The sequence below is a fragment of the Pogona vitticeps genome, chromosome 4 (genome assembly GCF_051106095.1).
Source record: "Pogona vitticeps strain Pit_001003342236 chromosome 4, PviZW2.1, whole genome shotgun sequence".
Taxonomy (NCBI): Eukaryota; Metazoa; Chordata; class Lepidosauria; order Squamata; family Agamidae; genus Pogona; species Pogona vitticeps.
The window spans coordinates 182,259,823-182,276,101 of record NC_135786.1 but is presented as its reverse complement, the minus strand read 5'-3'; the positions used below and the strand labels follow the sequence as shown (position 1 = coordinate 182,276,101).

At 39.4% G+C, this 16,279-nt stretch overlaps 1 long non-coding RNA gene across 2 annotated transcripts in view; it reads left to right on the top strand.

The window, feature by feature from the left end:
• Positions 1–16,279, top strand: part of LOC144588557 (uncharacterized) — a 57,119-nt gene that overhangs the window by 27,820 nt on the left and 13,020 nt on the right. The window contains exon 1 of one of the 2 annotated variants that reach the window (XR_013544170.1): positions 4,781–12,807. The exons of the other annotated variant lie outside the window; for it this stretch is intronic. This is a non-coding gene — a long non-coding RNA (uncharacterized LOC144588557). Of the gene's footprint in view, positions 1–4,780; positions 12,808–16,279 lie in introns of those variants that run through there. 2 annotated transcript variants of the gene reach the window in all.

Sequence of the window (16,279 nt, the reverse complement as noted above, 5' to 3'; positions counted from 1 at the left end):
GAGATGGAAAATATTTTTTGCTTCTGGAAAAAAATCCCAGAGTGGAATACCACTGGACAGGATTTTAGAGACTGAATTTCTGTGAATGCTGCTTAGCCTGCACTTTTTTCCCTAGACTGTGTGAGACTCTAATAATAGAATCAGGTTTTTGGAGAAGGAGGAATAGCTTTTAGAAGCAAGAAAACAGACTGAGAAACATAACATCAAGATGACATGGTCGACTGGATTGAGGAACTAGGAAAACCAGGATGAGTTTTTTTATTGAATCTTTGGATTAATGGAAAGAACATTAGATAGATTATAAGGATATCTATTGGAGACACTGAAACCCTGTGACTACTGTTTAGTCTGGACTTTTGGCTGGACTGTGCGGGACTCTGATAATAGAACTTTGTTAGGTTTCTGGAGAAAAAGGGATATTTTGCCATGGTTGTATTTTAAATTGTTGGGCTAAAGGTTGTGTAGCGTTCTCCATTTATTAGATCTATGGTTCTTGTTGTATGATGTAATGGTTTATGAATATTCATGTTGCTGAGAGGTGGAGCCAAGAGAGATGCTATAAGAGGCGGAGTCAGAAGGCAGATTAAGTGAGTTTAAGTCAGATTGAGTCAGTGTGTAAAGAGAAAGAGACAGAGTAATAGAGTGTGTAGTTTGGGAAATTTAGATGTGATTATCTACTGAAGATATTTATGAATCTCTGTAATCAATAAACCAAAGTTTTATTTAAAAGAGCTTGAAGCGTGGACCTGAATCTTTCTGAAGTAATGGTGATTTAGAGATCACCTGGTGGCAGCAAGTGAAAAGAGTGAGGCTTATTTACCTTTGTGTGCTCTGGGGCTTGAAGGTCAAGCTAAGGGGCACGAGGGTAGATACCACAGGTTGATTTATATATTATAACATCTGTGAAAAGATGGGAGGAAGAACCTAGGGGAGGTTTATGATTGTGGGTTTGGTTTGTTGATAAAATAGTGGAAACTTCATAAAGATATTTGAGGGTTGGCCACTTTGGTGAAGGATATAGTATTATTTATACAAACCCTACTCATTGGAAATATCGAAATGGCCTCCAAAAAATTAAAACATCACATGTTGGAGACCTTGTCTGCCCAATCTCAAAATTTGGTAATAGTGGCACAAAAATCAGACAAAGAATGGCAGATTACCATGCAAAAGATAATAACAGCAGGATTTCAGCAAGTAAATGAATGTCTTAGCCAAATAGAAGTTCAAATGAAAGAAAAGTAATCAGATATTAAACAACAGTTAAATGAAGCTGCATTAACCCCAGAACTGCTTTTATTGAGCATGATACTAGGTAACATAGATGGGATAAAGAGTTACCCAGTGATCTATTTAGCTACTACAGTCAGAAAATGTTATGTTAAAAATTGGACTGTTGTTCTGGATTCACCCTTCTCTTCCAAAAAATGGAAGAAAGCAGAGTTACTGAAACAAGAGGAACTTACTAAGAAAATATGGCAAGTGGCAGAAATGGATATTCTTTCAGACATGTTGAATGACTGGCCAATCCAAAAGGAAATTGAATGATGGGATTTAGTATACAAATGGCTTCGGTTCCCAGACAGTGTTGGAGTAACATAGATTTAATCTAAAACATAACTGTAAGCTGAAAGCTGGGGGGTAATCAAATTGTTAAAAAGCAGAAAGTTGATTTGTTATTGTAATATGAATAGATTGGATGATTGCATACTTTGTGCTCTCCTTTCCCCCTAACCCTTTTCCTTTCCTCCTATTTCCTTTTACCTACCCTATTTTTAGTTGTTAAAAATAAATATTATTTTAAAAAGAAAGAAAAATGTTTTTGTAGACCAGGCTTTAATCCATAGTGACACTTAATACAGTATTTTGGGATAGGGTGAAGCTCCATAATCTTGCCTTCCCAGATAACTTGGAGCTTGCTCTCTGCTTTTCTATTCTTCAAGTGTAAGGCACGGGCCTGTGTCTTTAAAGGGTTTGGTTTCAGCTAGTTGCTTTTATAATATAAGGAACGATTTTCTAATGCAGAGTTTAGTTGCTACTTGGGGGCCTCAAAAGTTTCTCTCTGGACTGTTAAGATAAGATCATTAGTACAGACGAAACTTCTGGAGAACCAGAATGTTGGTTGATCTTTTGTGTAAATGTTAAAGTGTAATGATTCCAGGATGCTGTGGGAGGCCATTCCTGTGACTTCTCCAGAGACTGTGGTTCCCTTGAAATTCAATAAAAAAATTCTTTGATACTGAAGTAGAATGTGACCATTTCTGTAAGTCCATGATCTTTAGTAAGAAGGGAGAGCTTTTCAAGCAGCAATTGATGGTAAACAGTGTTGTGCCCAAAAAACAAAGTGTGCTGCTTATATACTGCCTCATAGCACTTTAAGCACTATCTGGGCAGTTTACAAGTTAATTATGCAGACTACACATTACCCCCCCCCAGCAAGCTAGGTACTCATTTTACTGACCTTGGAAGAATAGAAGGCTGAGTCAACCTTGAGCCAGCTACCTGGCATTGAACCCCGGGTTGTGAGCACCATTTTGACCGCAGTATAGCAGTTTAACCACTGTGCCACGAGGCCCTTTTGCCTCTTGCAAAATGCTTAATTTGCTCCATCTGGATATCATCAAATTCCAACACTTTGCCATTGCTACATCTTCTTATGGCTTCCTCTACTTCCTCTAGTTTTGCCAGTATGAAGATAATAGAAAGTTCATTGGATTCACTCTATCCCTTTGATGTTTTATTTTTAATTTTGTGTTGGTCAGTCTTCCCTGGCAGGAGCAGTTGGTGTGCTATTTGGTTGAGGGTTATATTTGCATACAGTGTTCTTTTGTTTAGATTGTTGCTCAGTCTTTTCAATAGTCTCCAAGCTTTCCGACTACTTCTTGCCTTGTGCAGCTCAGTTACAGTGTCTCTCCAGCAAGTTCTTTTTGTTTCTGCGAAAGTCAAGATCAAATTTCTCCCTGCTTTTATTGCATGTTCACTAAAAGGAACATAAAATAAGTTTCCCTGAAGAGTGGGAAAGCAATGCAACCACACTCAGTCATCCCTTGGGCAACAGCGTGCAGCTAGTCAATCCTTCACTTCCAGAAGTGTTGCACTTTAAACTTGCTGATCTATAATTCTGATGACACCTAAATGGATGTAAATTGTGGAGAATCTCCCAGCTGAGCTTGCTTTTTCCTGCTGGCTGCTAATTTTGTGACAGCCAGCAGGATACCATCATGATGATACTGCATAAAATAGTCACACAGCTAAAGAGACAAAAATGTTTCTATTAATAACAGATGAAAGTGAAAGAAATATTGATCTAAAAAGTCATTATAGTGGCATACTTAAAATTTCACAATATATCTCTTCTCCAGGCATATATCTTTTAAGGATATGGTGTGTGAGAAATTCAAGGAAACTGAGACTTGTAGTCATATAAGGATGGTTCTGTGTAAGATGAATTTGAAAGCAATAGAATGTTATGAGACTGTTTTACAGAGTTGCTTTGCCTGGCACGGAGATAAGGATGCAAGGACAGAGGGGCCCAGGAGGAGACCAAACAGCATACCGCTTAATTGGGAACGAGATAGGACACCTGCAGATCTCATGTAAATTATGGGCAGAGAGCTGTGTTACACCCACTTGGATTTAATTGGTTAACAGCCTGGAAGTGTCATAAAGAAGGTGGTCCCTGCAGCCTCAGCATGAAATGATTGCACCAATCAAAATATACAAAATGACCTTTGAATACCACTAATGCAGTGGTTGTGACAGGCTTCACAAGAAATAATGCATATTCATATGTCTTTACAGTAGCAGCAGTTCCATAGCTTGTCTTCGTAAGCTTGCTCTTATGTCGGCTCACTGTTGCTATAATATAAATGGACTCAATAGGAAAAAAAAACTTTGGTAGGAGTTTAAATATAAGAAACCTAAGTGAAATCCAAATTTAAAAAAATTGCAAAAATATAAAATAACAAAAGACAAAAACCTTCTGGAACCTTAAAGATTACTATATTTTAATATGAGCTTCCATCGATCAAGTCCATTTCTTCAGACAAATGGAATGTGGATGTTGTTTTTTAATTCCATATGTCAGAAGAAGTAGACTTTATCCACAAAAGCTCACATTAAAATATAAAAGTCTTTAAGCAGCCACAAGGATGTTGTCTTTTGTTATTTTTAATTTTTTTCTTTTTTTCCCTTTGAATTTTGCCTGATATACTTGTGCAGACTAATATGGCTACCTCTTTTTAATCTATATCAAAGTGAATTTCACTGAAACTGGTTTTTCTACACTAAACAATTGCCTTTGACATACAATCAACAGTTCCTATGAAAAATGACATTTCTTCCCAGATAGATTGATTTGTGGAAAGGTCTAATTGGTTTAATCACATTCCTTATAGAAGCACTGCTTTGAAGGTACTTCTGTTGGTCATCAGTCACCGTCTCATGAAGATGGGCAAGGTTAAATACTGGGATCCAAGTTCTTTTCAAAACAATTATTGCTTTCCGAGAATTTGAACATCACTTTTCTGAATTTTAAAACATAATGACCAAAGCAGCAAGGTGGTTCACTGGCTCCTATCTTATTTCTCCATCCTCATGTAGACATGGTTAGGGACGTGGTGGCGCTGTGGGCTAAACCGCAGAAGCCTGTGCTACAGGGTCAGAAGACCAAGCAGTCGTAAGATCGAATCCACGCGACGGAGTGAGCGCCCGTCGCTTGTCCCAGCTCCCGCCAACCTAGCAGTTCGAAAACATGTAAATGCGAGTAGATAAATAGGTACCACCTCGGTGGGAAGGTAACAGCGTTCCGTGTCTAAGTCGCACTGGCCATGTGACCACGGAAGATTGTCTTCGGACAAAAACGCTGGCTCTATGGCTTGGAAACGGGGATGAGCACCGCCCCCTAGAGTCGAACACGACTGGACAAAAATTGTCAAGGGGAACCTTTATCTTTACCTTTACCATGTAGACATGAAAAGGAATAAGATGGCCATCTGAACCTACCATCTCTCTGTCCAGATGTATCTGGGATATGACACATCTGTGTATATCTTTAATTCTAAGCATTGCACTGAGTGAAAATAAAAGCCAGTATTTGTGATGGAGGCTTTCAATTTAAAAGAATGAGATAAAGAGTAATAACTAAAATCTGCAGCAAGGCCAAGAAATTTCTACTACACTTTCAGTCCTGAATTGCTAATGTAAATAAGCCATGTAAATAGGCAAGAACAATAACAAATGTATTTTGATCTACTGACCATGGCAAAATGCAGTTTATTTCAGAATAAAGGCAAACAATTTTTTTTCTTCAAATTATTTGGTTGAGAAAATTTATTGACTTCTTGACTTATAATTACTTTTCAGCTATCATTTTAAATCATGTTAAAACCAAGGGTTGGTTCTGTCAGAATATAGAAATTTTGTAGGCCTGAACATGTATAAGTGTATCATTAACGAGCTGCCACTGTGCACAGATGTGAGAATGCTGAATCATTCTGGAGATGATGCAATGTCTTGAAACCAGAAGAAGACCAGGTGCAAAGGATGAAGTCATCTGTCTTCTGATTGGACTAAAAATGCCATGTACATGTATATAAGTGGACAGTGTCTTTGTGTCTTTCTCTTTCTCCTCTATCACTTGCTGCCATGCATTATGCCCGATTGTATAAAGAGTTCCTGCCATGCTGTTGAGATGCCTGCCTGTAAATATCTGTAAATTCTTGTAAATAAAACCGTCTTGCAACAAAAGAAGAACTTGTAAGTGTCTTCAATAACTCTGCGTATTTCTACTGTCGCCAAATCCGTGACAGGGGTTATGGGCCCAGAAACGTGTGCTGCACAAGCCAGATAAAGTCAAGACGGTGGTGAGTAACGTGGGTGAAGCATATAAATGAAGGAAGAGAGCGAAAGTGGCAGTGACATAGAAGATTTGGGAGAAGACAGTTCGTCTGTTAGCCCAGGAGGGGAAAGGAAACAGAGAACTGCAAGAGAAGGCAGGATGGCGTACAGCACGGGAAGCATAGGAGGATTAGCAATAAACAGGCTGAATGACAAAAACTATAGAACATGGGCAGTGAAGGCAGAAATGCTGTTAAGAAGAGATGGATTGTGGTCTTATGTGAGTAATCCTCCAGCCCAGTTAACAGAGGAGCAAGAAGCAGCAAACCCAGAATTTTGCAGGAGGAGGATCACTGGAAGGAAAGATCCCAAACTGCAGAAGGAAGCCACGTGGGAGCTGACCGGGAGAGACGGAGACAGATTCGTGACAGGTTCTTGGGTTTGCTTCTTGTGGTGAAGAAGGTCTTCAGTTGTGAAAAGTGTCTCTCCACCTTATTTTCAAGGATCTCCTTTTCCCATGCTTGGTCCTCTCCCATTCAGCATGATCCCCTGACCTTCTGTGTAGCCTTATTAGGGGACTCAGGGAGTTGACCATATATATAAGGAGAACTTCTCATCATGCAGACAAGGAAAAGCAAGGAATCAGATATATAAATGAATGCTTTCTCTCTCTCTCTCTCTCTCTCTCTCATATATATAGCATTCATTTATATATCTGATTCCTTGCTTTTCTTTGTATGCATGATGAGAAGTTCTCCTTATTCAAACATCAATAGATGTCTTGTAGTGATACTTTTATGTTCTCAGTTATGTTTATTGTGGTTAGGATATCATTGCTAAGAGTGCCATATTCCAATTCTCAGAATCTGGGTGGCCTAATTTCATATTGCACATTTACTAATACGGAGTTAATTCGGTAGGATATATGACTGAGAAAGCCGTTCATAGATCCATAATCCCCAGAAAAATACGAACAGATTGTATTTCAAACTAATTAGTTCTGCAAGCTTATTATTTCCTTATCATTGTCTAAAGCCCCTTCCGAGAAAGTAAGATTCACAAATGCCGGAAATGTAAGAATGAAAGTGCCATGACTGCCACAATAATTTTTTTAAACAGTTCTAAGAAGACCTGGCCACTAAACTGTGATGTACAGCCATTTCATCCCCTGCTGCAGGCAGGCTGATATTACCATCTTTGTCATAGTTGGTTCTTCCTCCTCTTCCTTTAGCTTCTTAATCCACCATGTGGGAATGGCATATACAGTAGCAGGAATAGCACTATGAATTCCCACCTCATGCGGCAGAACAACTTCAGATACTTCTGTATATAGGCATATTGATTTCCCTTTCAGTTAGTATATTTTCTCCTGCAATTGTACTGTCCTAGATAAAGTCTGCAGTTGCTGTGTGAGCTACTTATGCAAAGCAGAAAGAAACAGCTAGTGAGGACTTGAGAGACGGCCTTCTCAGTGGCTGCTTTCAGGGTCTTCCAGTGAGGCTAAGTTGCACGCCGCCCTGCTCCAGTCTGCTTGCTGTCAAGTAGGGTCCCTTATTTTCAGGCAAACTACTGCTTAGCTCCTTAGACAGTTACCTGTTCTGTCTTTAATAAAGTTAACTCTTTTTAAACTGTCCAGTGGAGTGGGTGCAGAGCTACCTTTGGTTCAATTCTAAAGCCAAGTTAATGGCCATTTCTGTTAATGGCCAAGACTACCAAGGTGTTTTGTCCTTTGAGCATGTGCAGAGTGTTCTGTTACTGTGAACAACAGAGGGATGGTGGCACTTTTTATCAATAAAATGATCTTTGGGGCTGGTGTTGAAAGGGGCTGCTGGGTTTTCCCTCTCCCCAGCTTTAATTAGCCCTGGAAATCAGACCCTGAAATCATGACATGGTGTGTGACACAGTGGTGTGTGACACAGAACCAGGAATAGCTCTGATAACAGCATGTAAATTTGGAACTACCACAAGAACTTGATGCACAGTCTTGATGCAGAGAAAAGAGTGCTTTTGTTGTCTGTGGAAATGCTGCATTTCTCTCTCACACCCTCTCCTTTTCTTTTTTCCACATCATCATATAATTAATGACATTGCTGACATAGCAATTCATGTACTGGTATTTTCTGCCTCCTCTATTCTGTAAGTCACTTTGTGTCCCTATGCTATACATTTAAATTAAAAAGAAATAAATAAATATCTGCATCATCATTGGTGGTTTCTTTGCTATGAAGAAGTGGAACTTTCTGGTGAATGCGTGAAGACTCATGTCAGAAGTATGGTTACTGAACATGGAACATGACATATCTTGTTTGTTCCAATCAGTTTGATATAACTTTTCCTTATTTCTGCCCAATTTGATTGCCTGATCCTGGAGGTACTCAGCTGAGGGGATGTTTCGTTCCCCTCAGTTGAGCACCTCTAGTCTTTTGCACAGTTTCTTTTTAAAAAAATTAAGAAGCACTGAAAAACACTATTGCACTTAGGAGAACTAAATAATATAAAATAAATAGGTAGGAATAGGAAATTAGTATATTGTTAGCACCTTGAAGCAACTTCTGTTGTTGAGCTCTGTGCAAACTGATCTCTCTTCCCCTGCCCCTGCTAAATCTTTCAACTTGTTTTCTGGGCAGCCACATCAAAACACCCACAGAAACCTGGGTTCCTAAAGTGCAAACACACTGTGGATCAAACCTTTTTTTTTTTTTTTTTTTTTTTTTTTTTTGCTATGTAGTCACATCCTTAGTCTACTAAACTTTACTAAAATTTTATGGCATGGTTACGAAGCGCCATGTGTATGATTGTGGGAAGGTGGGTTTGGAGGAAGTAGGTCATAGAATTAAGTTGTTGTGTAACCTTCCCCAGGTCATAGTCATTTGCATTTTTCCCATTCCCAGAAATAGAACTGGGTTGGTTTGGTTTAGATTTTAACAGAGTTCCAGAAATGTTCAGGTTAGGTTCACAGAGAGAGCTGGAACATCTCCTAAAGAGTACAGGGAAAGCTGGTCCTGATCTGTATGGCCTTTACTTAGATACAGAATGGGTTGGGGGCTTCTCTACACAAGGTAGCAGAGATAGTGGGACACACATCCCTTGCTACAGGGATGTGTACAGAGTGGAAAATAATGCATTGGAGAGGACTGCCCCTTGTGATTTGGGGATATCAATAGCTACAAGGGAGGGAAGGGCCAAGAAGACAATCCCAAGTATGCTGTGCATGCTTCCAGCAAAGAGAAAAACTACCAATAGCAGAGCAGAGGCTCATGGGCTATATCCACTTACCATCCTTACTGCATCCACTAATCATAAACTGCCAGCCAAAGGGAGAGCAGCTGGTAAGAGCAATAACAACAAAAGCAGCAGCCGGAGGTGGAAGGAGGGCAGCTGTTTTCTAGGTGCTCTACAAAAATCTACGAAAATGAAATAGTTTCTGCCTGCAAGCTTACAATCTAATAGGCCTAATACAACAGGAAACAGCAGAAGGTGACAGACTAGGAAAACAGGCACATTCAGGCACTTAATTGTTATATTTACATAAACCTGAAAAGACACGTGATCATATTAACATAGTCATATCTTTATGATTTTGTTAACCACCTCATATGTACAAATGAAATGGAGTTCTGGAGAAAGGATGGGGGAAAATCACATTTTGAAGTTTCCCTTGTTACCCAAGCAGCAAGAATGATTTTCCATCTACAACTGCAGGCTGTAGCATTTCAGAGTAAAATGGAAATATGTGGAAAGGGACAGAAAATAGGAATATGCAAATTACACACACACACTCAAGTGCTGTCAATTTCCATGGCAAAAGTTGAATGTCATGAACATTCAAGATAGCCCAAGAAATCTTATTATTCAAAAACATTCAATGTTACAATTTAGGCTTTTCTTTCTTTCTTTTTGAGTTGGATAATCAAGGAAATGAGGGAGCTGTACTCATGACTAGATTATATTACTCACAGGGTTTTCTTTTGCTTTCTTTTGCAGAAAGCTTAAACCTTTCAATAAAATAGTGGTGATAAGTTAGCTGACTATTATTGTTTTAATTCTGGACAGAGTAACAATGTATAAAATATTACTAGTCACTTGCTTAAATTAATGAGTGCAGACTTCTACCAGTTATCCCAACCTGAAATTTAAGAATACACAGTAAAACATGTCTTTGCTGAAAATTCTTTTCAATGCAGTTCAAACCTTAAGCAGAAAAAACATCCTTACAATTATTACACACTGAAGACCCTCTGTGTCTTACTAAGGAGAAAGCTTTTTTAAAGATTTGTAGGTCATCTTTAACAATGAAGTTGTTTGAAGACTGTTTTTAGCATTTATTCATTCATAGTTAAATGGTGGAAAAAATGATATTTAACTCTCTTGATCACTTACGGTTACTGCACTGCCCATAAACAAGGATATCACAATGTATTCCAAAGTAATCCTATGTACCCAATCTAACAAGTCAGAATGTTGATCCTAAAGGCAGTCCCTGCCAGGACTTGGAAAAGTTTCTTTCTGGACAAGAACTACCAGAAAGTCCAGAAAGGTAACTTTTCCAAGCTTCAGTTTCTGCTGCAGTTTTCTTGCTAATTTAAGAACCATCTGATGCAATTAGCAATGGCATTTTTGTATTCAAACAGAAGACTCAGAATGCCAAAATTGCAGTCTTCTTTGGCCTTTTATAAGAGGCAGAAGATGTTTCAACCTGATTCTGAAAAGTTTGTCTGGCATCGTGATCTTTCTTTTGCAACTGCACCTGCTCCTATATTGAATGGCTACAATAATAGTTGGTCTTCCTCCTGGAGTTATCTGAGTAAAGCTTCCCTTTTTCTATCATGCCTTTTGTGTCCAGTGTTGTAACTGCAGTGCCCTGTATGCCAAGCAGCCTGGGAAAATCTAGAGCACTAGAGTTCCTACAGTACAGATCCCATACTCCCTGGTGACGGGAATGTAGCTCTGGCAATATATTGCAAATTACAAAGCACTGGGGTGGGGGAAAGGAGAAAATGAAAGGAAATCTTACAGGCATCAAATGTGGTATCCCTTTCACTTTTATTTTGCCTTGTCCCTCATATAAATGAAAGATTTGAAGGACCAAGGAGGCATGGGCTTAAGATTCAGACCTAATTACGTTATTTATGAGAAAATTGCAATCCTAATGGGATTCCAAGTCAAAAAGGGATTTTGTTAAAAAGCTCTTTTCCAGGGTGTTTTTGAAAAATAATTCAGTTTGCTGAGTGTAATCTTTCTGAAGAACATATGAGGAGATTGCACCTATCACAAAGGTACACGGTTGGGTTTGGATGTGCATCTCTTCTCTTCTTGACATAAGCACTCAATACAGGAATTTAATATAGCACGTCCTGAAAAAAATTAAGTATCTGACAAAACCATCAGCTAAAGTCAGGGTGTGAGCAGACACTCTCAAAGGTGTGTGCCTGATCGCCCTTAAAGTGACCTGTCCATCTGCCAGAGAATCGCTCCAGCCTGGCCCCAGAAAGGCCCAGCTTGGGCATGGCTAGGGCTGGGCTGATGCATATTTCCCTGTGTGTTGTGTGATTGCCAGGAAATAAATCACACCACTCCACAATAGGTTTAAATTGCAGTCTATTTCTCTGTGCAATCATGCCCTTAGATACGTTCTTGTGCATATTCACTCTATCAGTGCATGTTTAGGACGGAAATTGAGAGCATGTTCAGACAAGGCATTTGTTGATCTGTTTGGTATGTTGCTGGGATGGAATGATCTCCTCTTTTTTCTGGTGTCACATGACAGGAGGACCAATTTACTCCAATTTGCCCCGAGGGCACCACAACACACAGCTTTTGCAGCCCCTGTTACCGGCTTCTACTCTTTTTAGGGGGGGGGGAGATGAACGCACTGTAATTTAGTCTGTTCCTAACACGTGTGATCACTGGCAATAGGCTTAAAGCAAGCCTTGCCACTGTTGCCAAAGTTCCTTCTGGTTTAGATTTCTGGCATTGTGGAGTGCTTAATGAACCAGTTGCTTCAGAAGATAAGAAAACTCAACACTTAAAAAAGCAAAGGAAGAGATGTTATTGTTTTTTTCTTTTTTTCCTCCTCTTTTTCTTTCATGGGGAGTTTTGTATGTTGTATGCAAAAGAGAGACAGAAAAGAAAAGAGTGTGGCCGGAAGGCAACGTGTAAATAGAAAAGTTAAAGAGTCTCTTTCATTTTTACATTGACATAGAGATCCTGTGGGGGGAGGTCTCCTGTCTGAATGTGTGGAAACTGTAGACAAGCAGATTTAAGAAAAACTTTCCAACAAAGTGCTTGACAGAAGAACAGACTGCCATAGGCTAGGAGAGAGCAAATTCTCTTTTTGTGGAAGCATTAAGGAGCAACTGGATAACCATCAGTCAGTTATTGTATCCCACAATTCTGCATCAACTAGAAGGGTTGACCTCCAAGATTCCTTCTAGCTGTGTGAGTGAATGAAACAAAAATACATCTGAAACAAAAAGCAATACAACATTTTCTTTTGAGACTGAGGTATGCAACCTGGTGGGTTTATCTAGGAAAATGTCCTCTTTCATGTTTGCTAAGTCATCACACCTGCTCCCAGTGAGGCAAAGAAAGGTGTGAAATGTAGTAGAAAACAAGATCCATCCAGAGCACTGCACTGCTGCAATGAACTTTGGAGTATGAATGGAAAGTTTTGCTCTTTTTGGGAGTCTTACTTTCAGGATACAGGAAAGCTACAAAATAGATCTGAAACTGGTACAGTAGACCCTCGACTTACAGACTTTTCGAGTTACAGACTTCTCTGGCTGCAAAATTTAGGTTCGACTTGCAGCCGGAGAATCGACCTACAGACCAGAAAAAAAAACAAAATGGAACAAAAATGGAACAAAAATGGCTGGTTACGGGATTAATCAGTTTTCAATGCATTGTAGGTAAATGGAGACTCGACCTACAGACTTTTCGACCTGCAGCCACCGTTCCAATATGGATTCCGTAAGTAGAGGGTCCACTGTATTCAATACAATCCTCTTAAGTCATAAAAGTATTAAGACAACAATTGTATTACCATGCCAAGCTGTTCTAAAATTAGAATCCTAAATATATTTTAGGAGCAAAATCATCTGAACATCTGCTATTCTGATATTTTTTTAGCTATATATTTTGGACAAGACATTTTAAAGTATGGTTCTGGGCCCTCCAGTCTTTTTCTTAGGTTATTCTAAAAAATGTCCTGGGATGAAACTGAACCCATAAATATATTGTATGAAGTATAACTTATGTTTCTTCCACAAGAGCAAGGAAATCCAGCTGGATGGATGCAGGTACTCATGTGCATCTGTATCACATTGCTTATCTGAGCTCTACTGGTATGGGTCGACGTGTCTTCAATGCAAATGATGATGCACCTCCAAATCTTTGGCTCCTCCAACACTATGAAATTCAGCCAATCAAAAATCCTGCTCCCTTGCTGTTCTCTCCTCATAGAATTGCCTCCCAGATCATACATATGGTGAAAACTCTCCATTTCTCTCCTCAATACTCAATTTATATGCAGCCTGTCATCACCTGCCTATCCTTTCTGTCTTCACTGTTTCCCAGTGGTATGTTCTGGGCCAGGATCCAGTAAGATACTTCTGCTTATGGAATGATTTCCATCAGAGAAATCAAGAAAGGCCAGTCTTCCCAATCCCTTGCAGCTCTCTATGCATTCCCCAACAAACCACACTTGAGGGAGAGAGACTCTCTTGGCCGGTAGGGCCAAGGGAGGAGAGGGGGGGGAAGTTGCACTAGCTGGAAGGTAGGCCTTGGACTGTAAGTTTCTAGGGAACAGGAAGCTGTCTATGTCACTCAAGATGGAGGAGGAGGAGAACAAGATGGCGGAGGAGGACTAAGTACTGGGTGTGTTGTTCTAGAACAAAATAAAAAGAAATGAACACATTACCAATAATATAGACATCCTTCAATATTGTTTCACCGTGTCGATAAAGTGTTAGATTATGACCGAAAAATGCATAGTCACTATGTGTCTATAATATTTCTTTTAAAAGATTCTGAGTATGTGATACATTCTGTATATACTTACAGTAAAAATACATCTTCACAGTTATTATTTATTAAGAACAACTTTAAGAATCTAATCAATCATTGGTAATTCAAATGCCTTTAAATAAATAAATAAATAAATAAATAAATAAATAAATAAATAAATAAATAAATAAATAAATAAAATGTAGTTCGTAAATGAAATGGAAGAAAATACACAGTTTTAATTTCTAGTTATTTAATTGAGACAATTGTTTATAAGAAGGCGTTGGTGCTTCATAAAAATGATCTTCAGAAATTCTGTAAAGAGACAAACTGTTCATTTCTTGGCAAACAGAAAAAAGGAATGAAAAACAAGGCCTTCTGTGCAAAGGAGCTATTTGAAATCTCTGCCCATGGCATACAATCATCAGCTCCAGATTCCATCTCTATGTATTACTAATGCTGTCGTGATGCTTACTTTGCATATCATTCTTGGTAAGACGTCACAACTTGCTGCAGAAGGAAGGAAGACACAATTTCTGGGCACATTGCTTCTCTCTTTTAGTTCTTGCAAGATGTTAAGAACATACTCGGAAATCTTTCAGACTCCCAGAGGGTTTAATTTGAAGCAGAAAATAAATCCACTCTCCCCTCAGTGCCACTGTGCTGTTTTATAAAAAGTACAGTGGCTTGACTGATGACACAACCAAAGAACACTAATTACTTCTGCAAGGTGGTTTCTGCACTGTAGACTGTGTAGAGGAAAGGTTTATCTCCTCACTTGTTCAGGAGCCTTTCTCTTCTCCTCTAGGAAAAAATATTGTCAGTGCATTAGAGACAAGAAACACTATGATTACTATCGGATCACCAGGGAGGCAAAACATCTTCCGTTTGGTGTTTCTCCTGTCTGCAGCCTCCAGCTCTGGCACACGTATCCTTTGAAAACAGCACATCTGCTGTCTTAACACTAACATCTCTCAGTTCAGGAGTGGTTCACTGGCTGGATTCACCTCCCCACTGCCGTCTCTGGCAAGAACTCCTCTTTTTTTGAAAAATTGAAGGTCACCTTGGACGTTGTAGTCACAAGTGGGAAGCCCTGGACAAGCTACTGGGAAATAAAGCTACCCAGAAATTGGGAACAAGTTTGAGGGGAAAAATGATCAGGAGGTAATTGATTTAGGGGATTCTTTCCTCACTGCTATTCTCATTCAAGTTGTTCAGTCAAGCAGTTAATTTCTCTATGCTAGAACTGTATGGCAATGGTTTTCATAGGCTCCCCAGAGAAGTCTTTCCAAGTCCTGCTACTTAAGAAATTTTTCACTAAAAATGCCAGGAAGGTGTGGCTTTCATAAAAACTCTCCTCACCTTTTTGTCCCATCATTTGAGGGACTGTAGGGACTTTTTCCATGAAAAAGCAAGTGCCCTTAACATGTAGGAAAGTCAGATTAACTGGCTGGCCAGGTTTTGTTCAGATTTTAGACATGCTTGTTTAGCCATGCAGCTGACCTGGTCTCTAAACTTTCATTTTTTAAAAAAGTAACTTTCACTGGCTCTTATAGAACCAGAGATGCAGAGCAAAACATGCAGTCCCTGTTTAAGACCATTGTTTGTGAGAAGAAACAAGCCATTTCACGTAATTAGCCAATGACTGAAGCCATCTACAATCTAACAGGAACTCAGAGATAGGGAAATCTAAGAAACATGTTTCTACTCGAAAACAGTGCATAAAAAGCAAATGACCCATAGCAATGAATGCTGACTGGGGAATTATGGGAACTGTAATCCACAAAAGGAATTTTTCAAACTCTGACATTTTGGCTCTTACTTATATTGTATTTGTGGGATGTGGTGGTGCTGTGGGTTAGACTGCAAAGTCTTTGGGCTGCAAGGTTGGAAAATCAGCACTATATTGTATTTTGCCAAGAGGGTTGGACTCAGTGGCTCTACTGTTCTACCATTTATGAGTCTATCAGCCTTCAAGGAACATGAATACCATTTTATGTTCCAGAGACATCTAGCAGTTTAGATGGGAATTTAACTAGATATAGCAATGTGGAAAGGAAGAATTGGCAAGGACCAGGGTGGGAAAATATAAACTATTAGAAATTTCTGCTTGTTCTTGTTGTTGTTGAAGTTGAGTTTATGATTGTGTGTAGGGACTGGTGGATGCTGGCCTTCTGGGAGTGTGGCTTAGCCCTGCAAAAAAGAAGCCATGGACTGAGATCTGCACCTGGGCTGCCAACAGGCCCCACTGGTCACTCTCTGGGAACTACCCACTGAGGTTGGGGACTCATTCCTATGACACTCACCTGAGTGGAAAGCTGCTTTGCTATATCACAAACATCCTTATGGCACTTACCTGTGTGAAGGGCTGCTCCCCTGCAACATTTCCCTGAATGTTCTTGGCTGCTTTCCTGGGAAAAGAGACACATCCATGTAT